General features: G+C 37.1%; 1 long non-coding RNA gene across 1 annotated transcript; it reads left to right on the top strand.

The window, feature by feature from the left end:
• Positions 1-2911: 2911 nt before the first annotated feature.
• On the top strand, positions 2912-11068 carry LOC126631197 (uncharacterized). Its single transcript, XR_007626320.1, has 2 exons — positions 2912-3506; positions 10840-11068. It is a non-coding gene; the product is annotated as an uncharacterized LOC126631197 (long non-coding RNA).
• Positions 11069-12568: the final 1500 nt, after the last annotated feature.

Here is a 12568-nt window from a genome sequence, read left to right on the forward strand (position 1 = left end):
GGCTTCCACAAACCTTTAGTGACACCTAGCAATATGTCATGGCTATCCAAGCTAAGTATAAGTGGTTGGAGAACCTATCCAGTTACAATTACAATGCAATACAGTCATTCTCTAATACAATACTCTTAATCACATTGTTTGAGTGATAGTTTGTTTTATGTCTACTATCCAATGTGATATTTCTCTACATGATTCAATTGATTATGATTTGGAACAAACTTCCTAAGTCATATTTGTATGCTTCGGCCAAAGACTCCCGAATCATATCTTAGAGTATTCTCCCTCCGCCATGGAAGGTTAGAGATCCCTTGTTGTGCATTCATATGCCTACATGACTAGATAGTTGGACCACAACAATGTCGTGAACACTCTCGATGGAATGCCTTTGACATGATCAAAGATCAAGGACCTAACCATTAGACATCTATGATGCCTCAGGTCAAATGACTACTTTGCATATTGCAACTTATGAGTTCTTACATGACATGTATGTTCAAACTTTCTTTTGATCGTAGTTTAGTGTACTCGATTACCATTTTGAGCACCTATGTGTTTGTCTCAATGTCCAACACTAAATGACTTGAGACTAGTCATACTCAAACTCATGCTTGAGTTAACATAACACATACTAACCTTAACGGATTGTCAATGTCTAATTGGAAATCCTATGGCTAGGAACATTTTAGGAATGAACATAAGAGATAGGTCTTGTTAATCCAACTTACTTAGATCACTTCTCTCTTAGATTAAATACATTCCTTGGATGCCCTTATTGCTTAAACACATAATACAATAAATAGTGAATAACATTAAGTTTTGCCCTTTATTAAACATATAATAGTTTAACAAAATAAGTATTCCAAAAGCTATTACATCAAATGAGTGGCTTTGTTGGCGTACTTCCAACAGAAATATCTTCATGTCAAAATCTAATCTGATGTAGCTGTAAATTACATAACATAACTTTTCATTCTCGAGTGGAATATGGTCCTTACCGGAGGCATAAGGTGACAATATCATGCTAAAGTTGTTGTGATTGTTGTACTATTATTGTGGTTGCAGAAATTATGGATAGAACGTTGATGCAGAACCCGAACAGATGCGCCGACAAATGAATCGATGATTTTGACTTTGCATGTACACACAAATCGGGTGCAACTAGAATTCGATGTCCTTGTAGGAGGTGTAACAACACATTAAGGGACACAATAGAAAATATTCGATTTCATTTAGTAAGGAATGGAATGGTAGAGACCTTTAATACTTTGAACCATCAAGGGGAACAATTAGACAATGCTTCATCTTCAAACATCACAGGAGTGGCAATGTTAAACTTAATATGGATCCTAATAAACAAGTCATGGATTAAATGATGCTTTTCCATTTACGTTGACAATCACCAATCAAGAAAGGGAAGATGATGTGTCTACACCAATGGACAATGCAGAATTCAAACAATATGAAAAACTATGAAAAAATACCAACCAAGAGTTATACCGGGGTCCGAGGGCTTTTCGGTTCTCACGGCCATTGTGGAACTGATGCACATCAAAATAAAGTATCGTATATCGAACCAGTGTTTTGATTACTTATAGGGAGTTTTCAAGAAAATGTTACCAAAGGACAATTGTTTGCCGAAAGACCATAGAAACGCACAAAAGGTGTTGAATTGTCTCAGATTGGGTTATGAAAAAATTTACGCTTACAAAAGCAATTATATATTGTTCTATAGGAAGATTAAAACGTTGAATAAATGCTCTGTATGCAATGAGTTGAGGTTCAAAATAACATTTCAGAATAGAACGACGAAGATCTCATAAAAAGTCATGCGTTATCTGCCTTTGAAGCCTAGGTTGAGGCAATTGTATTTGTCAACACATACTACCACTGATATGAGATAGCATAAGGAAAAACGGGTAGATGACGATATGATGAGGCATCCTGCAGATGGGGAAGCATGGAAATAGTTCGATCGAACGTTCACCGATTTTGTTGCTGATCCCTAGAATGTTAGATTGGGACTTACCATTGATGGATTCAATCTATTCGGAGTTATAAACCAACACCACAACACTTGGCCAATTTTTCATATTTCCGTATAATTTGCTGCCTTGAAAATGCATGAAAAAAGAATACATGATAATGACTCTATTGATAACTGAGGATCTTGGTAGGTCAATTGATGTTTACTTAAGGTCGTTAGTCGATGAGCTAAAGGATTTATGGAAAACGGTGTGCGCACATACGATAAGTGTACTGGCAAGATGTCACTTTACAGGCAGCGGTGATGTGGAATGTGAACGATTTTCCTGCATATGCAATGGTTTTTGGGTGGAACACTAGGGGTTATATGGCATTCTTTGTATGGAATAAGGATGTAACATCTGGTTGGTAGGATGGAAAAGTTTGTTACCTTAGTTATCGAAAATGGTTGCCATGGGACCACGAGTGCCATGAGAAAGGTCTGGACATGATTTGAAAATCAGATATCTTAATCGTTTGGATTTTGCTCCGTTCAGGAAAATTGTAAGTATGACCAGACCTTCTACACATATGAACTGGATGCACAACTTTATGTGTTTTAAGCTCTTGTATTGGTCGAAACTTAAATTGAGACACAGTCTCAACGTCATGCATGTTGAGAAAAATGTATTTGACACATTGGTCGGCACAATTCTAGATATCGAGGGCAAGACAATGATCACTATCAAAGCTTATATAGATTAGAACAAATGGGAATAAGGAGAGGTTTATGGATTGATCGGATCATATTTAGATATATTTTTACTTCAAATTCACTCGTCTTTTCTTAGTTAGTTCCTTATATTTTTGAGCTATTTACGTTATTTTTGTGTTTATAGGATTTGTTATGCAAAGAAAATAAAAATAGCACAAATGAGTTTTAAGCATCAACCGTGGCGTAAGATATAAATTATTTTATGTAGGAGATTATTTTTGGCTGATATGTTGACCATTTTCAAATGTTTCACTAAAATGATTAAGGTCACACCACCAATAATTTATATTGCTTTCCAGCTCACAACTTCCACATGCTGTTGGTGTTGCGTATTCTTTAAAGATGGATAGGAAAGATGCATGTGTGGTGGTGTATGTTGGTGATGGTGGCACAAGTGAGGAGCAAAAGGAAAGTGCAGTGAATGGAATAGGGTTGGTGAAGTTAATGGACCGAAGAAAAGAGCAAAGCTGCCTGTGGCAGCTTAAAAAAAAAAGAATAAAAGCTGCCTTGCAGCTAATATAAAAGGGGGAGGATAGGGGGACAGCAACTGCGCAGAAAGGGGAAGCTGCCTTAGGCAGCGTGAGAAACAAAAACACAGGACAGCAACTGAGCAGAAAGCTGCCTTAGGCAGCACACGGAAAGAAGAGGAAACAGGATAAGAAAGAAAAAGGAGGACATCGCAGGAAATTGAGGGCCTTGCAGCGAGAGCAGAAGCAGCCTTAGGCGCGAAAAAGAATAAAAACAGAAAGCAGAAACCGAGAGGGCAGAGGTCAGAGGACAGCTGCCTGGCAGCATGAGAGACAGGCGCAGAGTAGGAGAAGCACGGGAAGAAGAGGAGCACAGAGGCAGAGGCTTCACTCCATTCTTATTGGTGTTATCTTCTCAAACTCATGTTTTACTTTTGGTTTAATTAGATAATAATGTGTAACTAAATTTATTTTGGCTAGAGGTTAATTCAAAGCCATGAATATATTTGTAATATGAATTGATTACCTTCAGTTGTGATTTCTGAGTTGTGATTTAATTTGCTTAACTGCTTGATTGATAGCTTATTTTTGTATGTCGATTAAGAATGCATACTTAATTTACATGCATGAATTTGATGCTAGAATATAAGTAAATTTCACCTAATCGTTATGAACTTATATTCACAAGTAGTGAAGGTTGTTATCCACAATCGTGTTAAGTGAATTCTAGGCTGGATTAACATGCGTATTCCATAGTTATGAATGCCTAGTCAATGTTTATGATTTCCGTTGAACTTAATGATCTTTGTTGAATGTCTCTATCATGCGTATTCCATAGTTAGGGACTTTGATGAGGAATAATTTGGTTGTAATGCGTATTCCATTCAATCCAATGAATCTAGGGAAATCTAAGAGTTAATTTAAGCGGACCTAATTAACTTGGAACATTGTCATTCACAATTTATTGAAAGAACAACTGAAAATCAATTTAGGTTGCATATGTGTCATGTGTGGAGAAGAACCCTCTAGCTAGTCCGTCACCTATCCTTTCACCTTAATTTCATGTTTTTGTCAATTCTGTAATTTATTTAAGTTTAATTTACTTCTCGTCAAAACCAAACCCCCTCCCATTATTAAATTATATTATTTAGTTAGTGTTCATTGTTGTTAGTCTTTTAATTCAATTTCCGTCCATTTCAGTTCCTAGTGTCTAAATTGATTGTTTCCATTATTTTGAGTCATTCTAAGTGTGTTTCGAGTTTTTAGAGTTTTTAGCCTTGTTTTGTGTCCTTGAGTCTTATTTAATATTTTTAAATTAATTTAGAATAGATTAGCAATCCCTCCTAATCCCCGGCCTAGAACGATACCCTACTTACATCTATATTACAATTGTCAAAAAGAGGGTTTAATTTGTGTGTCAAGTAATTCTCACATCAAATTTTGACGCCGTTGCCGGGGATTAGCAACTTTGCTAATCCCTTTATTTTTGTTTTTGTTTATGTTTATATTGGTGTTTGTGTATTTTACTTTTGATATTTGATTTATTTTTCTTTCTTTGATTTTAGGTACAAATGGAGCGAGACATGGCACTTGCGACCATTCAAGCTCAATTGGCACAGCTCACTGCTCAATTGACTCATAATGCCGAACGGACCACAATGCCAAGTGTCCCTACACTTGATGTGCCCTATGGACAAGGATATCAAAGTCCTCAATTTTCTGCCAATGAAGATGTTTGGGGATATCAAGGCTATAACCAAACAAGGGGCAACATATTTTCGAACGCTTACAATTCAAATTGGAGAGGTAATTCAGATTATATGTGGGATGAACCTAAACAATTTCAACAAGGTGGATATTGGCAGCAAGACGAGTTCTATTCAAGACCTATGCAGCCACCACAGCATCCCCCACAACAATTCCAATCAAATCAAAGTATGCCCATGAATTATAATGAAATTCTTGAAGGACTAATTTCTGTGGCGCAGGGTTTAAAAAAAGAAGAACAATTGCCGCCATCAGAAGAGTTCTATCAGTGGCCATATGAACCGTCACAGCCACCACAACAATCAACCAAATTCAATTCAGGTACATCCTTGGATAATGATACACTTAATAAGTTACTCACCTCTTTGAATCAGGGAGTAGAAAATCAAAACCAGGAGATGCAAGACCGAGTCAAAAGAGTGGACGAATTGGAGATGCAAGTTGGGCAGATTGTGGAATTCATGGCACAGATTCGAGATCAAAGTGAACTTTCCAACTCAAACATTGCAAATTCAAAGGCAGAAGTTGAAATCGATGAAGCCATCACTTTGGAAGGTGACATGAAGGATGAAGTTGTCCCAGAACCATCCAAACATAGCCCGAACATGGATGAATTGCTGCTGCAAGCAGAAAAGGAGGAGGACGACCTGGGCAGTTTAGAAGAATTCTTGCTGCAAGCTCCTCAAATCCCTATGTCATCTAACTCAGGTGAGGAAGTTCTAAATTCACTTCATTCTAACATTATTCCACCGAATGTCCTTTGTCCTTGCAGGTTTTTGATTCCAAATATCAAAGAGAGTGAAAAAGACATTGTGGAAGCTCTTCCAAAGGTGCAAAGTGATATCCCAATTCTTGGTGCACCAAAACAAGTTCCCGATGGTATTGAAACGTTCAAAGAATCTTGCACACCAAGAAAAGGGATTCAAGAAAATGAAGTGGTTGAAGCATATCAAGAATACATCCAAGAGGCTGTGCATGAGACAATCAAGCCCAAAGCAGTTGAGTTTGATGACACGGGACAAGCCACAACCATCATAGTAAACCTGGCCAAGTTCAAAGTCCCAGAAATGTTCAAAGATGTGGTGTTTGTCATTGAGTTTGTGTCGGAAAAAGAAAGTAAGCCATCTTCTCCAATTTCAATTTTAATTTATACTAACATGTTTCTGATTTTGATGATTCAGGCACCCACTCTTGAATTTAAACCATTGCCGAATCATTTCAAGTATCACCTCCCATTAAAAGATAAATTCCATGCTTTGGAGCCGAGTGGAGTTTAAAGGAAAGATTCGTCCGACTAAAGACGTTAAATCAAGCGCTTCTTGGGAGGCAACCCAAGCATTCAACGAAGGGAGACTTTGGAATCGCTAACCAAATCAGATTTGCATTCTTACACCCTTATCTTTACTGCTTTCATTTTGTTTTGTTCAGTTAGTTGTGTTATTTGGTTGATTTCTGTGAGTTTGTGTTATTTAGTTTAAGTGTGGGGGAAGGTTAACCAAAGTCTTTTTACATTAATTTACATTTAAAAAAAAAAAAAAAAAACGTAAAAGTAAAAATATTTTACAATGATGTGTAAACTAATAGCATTCATTGGTCAGGTGGTGCTTCAGTAGTCGGCGGAGCTTCAGCAGTCGGCGGGGCCACGGAAGGAGGAGGTATCGGAGGTTGATCAGTTGGAGCTTCACTATGCGGTGCTGCCCCAGAAGACGAAGGCAGATGCAGTTGGAACAAACCCACAAACCTCCGGTGATCAAGTAAAATCTGACCATCATTTTCCTGCAGCTGGTCAATTTTCCTCTTCATGTTTGTGGCATAATTGTGTGCAAGCTTGTGCAATTGTTTATTTTCATGCTTGAGTCCTCTAATCTCCTCTTTGAGACTCTGTATTTCAGCCACCAACGATTCAACGTGACGGGTTCGAGCAAATAGGCGTTGGGCCATGTTGGACACAGAACCAGCACACTGCACGCTAAGAGCCAGAGACTCCTTAACCGCCAATTCATCAGACCGTCTAGCGAGCAGTCTGTTATCTCTGAGGGTGACAAGGTTCCGGGCCACCACAGCAGCAGTCATGTCATTTTTCATCACCGAACCCCCACGGTAAGGGGACCAGTAGGGGATATGAAAGATGGGCGCCATATGTTGTCTGGTGAAGGCGGGGCTGCCTCTTCACCACGGTTCAAGTCAAAACGACGATCGGAAGGGCCAGACATTTTTCAGAGGTGGTGAAGAAAGAAGAGAGTCGGACTGATTAAGATTTTGGAAGTGCAAGAAGGGAGTGTTTACAGGAGGGAGCTCAAGTGTGTTGTGGAACAAAATTAACGCCTCTATAAAAAGAAGAAATCAAAGAGGCGCTCCTCAGAGAGGCGTCCTCTCGCAAATCGAAGAGTCGGGGCTCCTTTTCTCAAAAAAGGCGTTTCATTTCTAAAAAAATGGGCTTGCTCAGAAACCACGAGCCGAACCCCGGATTTCAAAAGATCAATTTGTCCATACGTGTTGTCACTTGTCACATGCAACTGGCAGCTTTGCGGAAATTACGGGCAGCTTTGTCAGAAAGCGCGTAATTTGTACTATTCATCCATCCACCGGCTGCCGACAATGAGTGAGAGAATAGTTCCGGTTGTGAAGAAAAGTCCCATAAGTATCTACCTTTGCCTTCCATAGCAAAGGCACACCCTATCAGCACTTCTTCATCTCCGAGAATGTATTTCCAACACACCCTCTCGAGTCACTCTGTATTTTTCATCCCCTAGGATACCCCTGCAAACAACCCATCCAGAGCACAAGTATTTCATATCATAAAGGTTGAGAGCACGAGTATCTCATATCATGCTTTCTCCCTGTCCTTTCTCCAGCTAGCACTTGCTCTCGAGTACTCATCATCTTATGCTTCCGCTTCGTCTCTCACGTATAAGGGAAGTGAAGATGATACCTCGAAGCATGTGGAGACAACGTGCTGATTCATCCTCAACTAAGGACAAGGAGAAAGAGAGCAAGAGGTGGGTACTTGGAAAGATTGAAAAAAGAAACAGACCAACACCTCTCCCTCGTGCCTGCCCGTCGTGCAGAAGAAACAAGCAGAGAAGAATGCAGCTTGCACAATCATCCCAGCGGAAGGAGTCTGAGATGAAGAACTAGAGAAGCTGCCACATTTGCTTGGAGAACAAATAAGGAACTGCAACATCACCAAAGAGCAAAGCTTCGCCGTACAATATCATCAAATCATCACTTGCAAGTAAAAAGCTAAGTGTCACCCAGTTCAAGAGGAAAGCTGTGGAAAGTCAACAAGCACGACCAATGATCACTTATTAGTTCTATTCATTGTCTTTTATCGTGATTTTCAATTTTTCGTTTGCAATTTTATTTTTTTACATTTTCTTGTGTTACTTAACTGATTTATTTCTTTTCTTTGCAGGAACTTTTGGTTATTTCCACCCTTGAAGTTGATTGCAGAATTTTAGCTTGGGGGGTCATCGCTTGATTTTACTGCAAACTAGGGAAGTTTTCAGTCCAATTGCTTTATTTTGTTTCTTATTATTTATTTATTTTATTTTTATTTGCATTATAGTGTTTTCTGACATTGGGGACAATGTCCGGTTTAAGTTTGGGGGTAAAGAGTATAAAAAATGACCAAATTGAAATTTTTTGTACCTTCAACTACGAACGGGTTTCATTTGTTTCCGTGTTGTTGCTTTTTGTTTTCTTAATTAGTTTTGTTTTCTGAAAAAAAAAAAAAAAAAAAAATTAAAAAAATCAGAAAATTTAAAAATCCAAAAATATTGTCTTGTTTCCCTTATTGTTTTGAATTAGATTTTTGTTAGTTTCCCGACCCAATGATATAATTGGATCAAATTTGAACCATGATCATCAAGAACTTAGTTAACATGTGTTTTGTGAAATTCCTAATTCTCTTGTTAGTTTTGTACATGTTTGACCATCTTTGAAAAACCAAATGCACATAGCCTTGTTGATGTGAAACTAAAGTATGAATTAAAGCTTCATATGTGAATTTAGTGACCATATATATCCTATGTGAGTTTTTGAGCCTATTGAAAGTGTGTGCATTTTTCATACACTCCTATTCTTTCATGTGTGATGAACTTATGTGAGATACATCTCTAGAACTTGCGTAACGATCTTTCGAAATGTTTGTCATTGATTGCATGAACTTGGAAATGATAGAGGCATTAGGTTTACCACTATGGCCCAAATAACCATGTTTCCCAAATAAAAATGATATCATTAGATTGCCAATTTGAGCCGTGTATATTGAGCCTTTTATTTCTTATCACCAGATATGTCTACCCTTATGCCTGAAACATTTTTCCTTACCCTTTCCAAGCAAGCTAGCGAGCAATGCAAGATTGTCTTATGAGAAACGTTTGTGAAGTACTTTGAAGGTGTTTGGCAAAAGAATAAGTGTGGGGGTATTTCATGTTTGTATTAAAAAAAAAAAAAAAAAAAAAAAAAAAAAAAAAAAAAAAGAAAGATTGTATACGAAGAAAATAAAAAGTTTTTAAAGTTTCAGTTTAAGGGTGTGATTGGAGGTATTAGAAGAATTGTTGGAGAGCTTGAGTTCTTATAAATCTAAAGAAGAGAATTGCTTGCAATGTAGCTTGGAATTTGTGTTTTCCTATTCTTTCGTTTCAATAACCCTATCCCTAAGCCTCATTACATCCAATAAAAGTCCTCTTGATTTAAGTTTTGCAATTATGACTGTGGAGAAGTGATCTTTATGCAAGCTTATGGTAGAAATTTCACATTTGATTATTTGAGCGAAACACATTAAAACTAAACACATGTGTGATTGAGTGCATATCCCGTGAGAAGGTCGCTAGTTTGCATATGATGATTTTAAAAATAAAAACTTGAAATTGCATTAGCATGGCTATCTCACACACTACACTTCAAGGATGATTCAAAGATTACTGCTAATATTTGAATAAGGAAGATGAACTTGGATTAGTTTGTTGGTGCTAGCTATGGTTCTTGATGATTTGTTTTCTTGAATGAAATTCTATGAGGGTCACATAAAGGGAAGCTAATGTTTTTCTTGTTACTTCTTGTTCTTGTTTTCTTTGTTTTGCTCGAGGACTAGCAAAAGTTAAGTGTGGGGGTATTTGATCGGATCATATTTAGATATATTTTTACTTCGAATTCACTCGTCTTTTCTTAGTTAGTTCCTTATATTTTTGAGCTATTTACGTTATTTTTGTGTTTATAGGATTTGTTATGCAAAGAAAATAAAAATAGCACAAATGAGTTTTAAGCATCAACCGTGGCGTAAGATATAAATTATTTTATGTAGGAGATTATTTTTGGCTGATATGTTGACCATTTTCAAATGTTTCACTAAAATGATTAAGGTCACACCACCAATAATTTATATTGCTTTCCAGCTCACAACTTCCACATGCTGTTGGTGTTGCGTATTCTTTAAAGATGGATAGGAAAGATGCATGTGTGGTGGTGTATGTTGGTGATGGTGGCACAAGTGAGGAGCAAAAGGAAAGTGCAGTGAATGGAATAGGGTTGGTGAAGTTAATGGACCGAAGAAAAGAGCAAAGCTGCATGTGGCAGCTTAAAAAAAAAGAATAAAAGCTGCCTTGCAGCTAATATAAAAGGGGGAGGATAGGGGGACAGCAACTGCGCAGAAAGGGGAAGCTGCCTTAGGCAGCGTGAGAAACAAAAACACAGGACAGCAACTGAGCAGAAAGCTGCCTTAGGCAGCACACGGAAAGAAGAGGAAACAGGATAAGAAAGAAAAAGGAGGACATCGCAGGAAATTGAGGGCCTTGCAGCGAGAGCAGAAGCAGCCTTAGGCGCGAAAAAGAATAAAAACAGAAAGCAGAAACCGAGACGGCAGAGGTCAGAGGACAGCTGCCTGGCAGCGTGAGAGACAGGCGAAGAGCAGGAGAAGCACGGGAAGAAGAGGAGCACAGAGGCAGAGGCTTCACTCCATTCTTATTGGTGTTATCTTCTCAAACTCATGTTTTACTTTTGGTTTAATTTGATAATAATGTGTAACTAAATTTATTTTGGCTAGAGGTTAATTCAAAGCCATGAATATATTTGTAATATGAATTGATTACCTTCAGTTTTGATTTCTGAGTTGTGATTTAATTTGCTTAACTGCTTGATTGATAGCTTATTTTTGTATGTCGATTAAGAATGCATACTTAATTTACATGCATGAATTTGATGCTAGAATATAAGTAAATTTCACCTAATCGTTATGAACTTATATTCACAAGTAGTGAAGGTTGTTATCCCCAATCGTGTTAAGTGAATTCTAGGCTGGATTAACATGCGTATTTCATAGTTATGAATGCCTAGTCAATGTTTATGATTTCCGTTGAACTTAATGATCTTTGTTGAATGTCTCTATCATGCGTATTCCATAGTTAGGGACTTTGATGAGGAATAATTTGGTTGTAATGCGTATTCCATTCAATCCAATGAATCTAGGGAAATCTAAGAGTTAATTTAAGCGGACCTAATTAACTTGGAACATTGTCATTCACAATTTATTGAAAGAACAACTGAAAATCAATTTAGGTTGCATATGTGTCATGTGTGGAGAAGAACCCTCTAGCTAGTCCGTCACCTATCATTTCACCTTAATTTCATGTTTTTGTCAATTCTGTAATTTATTTAAGTTTAATTTACTTCTCGTCAAAACCAAACCCCCTCCCATTATTAAATTATATTATTTAGTTAGTGTTCATTGTTGTTAGTCTTTTAATTCAATTTCCGTCCATTTCAGTTCCTAGTGTCTAAATTGGTTGTTTCCATTATTTTGAGTCATTCCAAGTGTGTTTCGAGTTTTTAGAGTTTTTAGCCTAGTTTTGTGTCCTTGAGTCTTATTTAATATTTTTAAATTAATTTAGAATAGATTAGCAATCCCTCCTAATCCCCGGCCTAGAACGATACCCTACTTACATCTATACTACAATTGTCAAAAAGAGGGTTTAATTTGTGTGTCAAGTAATTCTCACATCATGGATGAATAGGGATGATAAAGTCATAAGGGATCTTGCATTTCTTTTAATGAAACCAAATGACAAAGAAAAGTTTTTATCCTCTGTAAAGTTGTCTGATGGGTATGCTTCTAATATCGCGCGTTGAGTGAACGTTGACAGGAGTAAATTAGCTAAACTAAAGAGTCATGATTTCCATATGATTCTGCAATGCCTAGTTCATGTTGGTATTCGACACCTCTTGCCAAACGAAGTACTAAAGCCAATCAGGTTGTTATCCAGATTTTTTTTGCAACTGATGTCAACGATCATGGTGTACCTATGGACGATAAAGAATGAGATACTGAAAATAATGATAGCGATGAAAGTGAAAGTTATTATAGTTCAGATGAAGATTAATGGAATTTATTTGTAAATTTCGTTTCAAAATACATTAAATGGTTAATGTATTTTATTTGTGAATTACTTTTTCAATGCTTTATTAATAAATTTGTTTTATTAAGTTGCTTATAATAAATTTTAATCAAATTTCCAAAAAAAATAACCATTTTAAACATAATCGGGCGACGAATAACCCATTTTCCATCATGCAAGCTTTTTAATTTTACATGGCTAGA

Source organism: Malus sylvestris, chromosome 8, assembly GCF_916048215.2.
Source record: "Malus sylvestris chromosome 8, drMalSylv7.2, whole genome shotgun sequence".
NCBI lineage: Eukaryota > Viridiplantae > Streptophyta > Magnoliopsida > Rosales > Rosaceae > Malus > Malus sylvestris.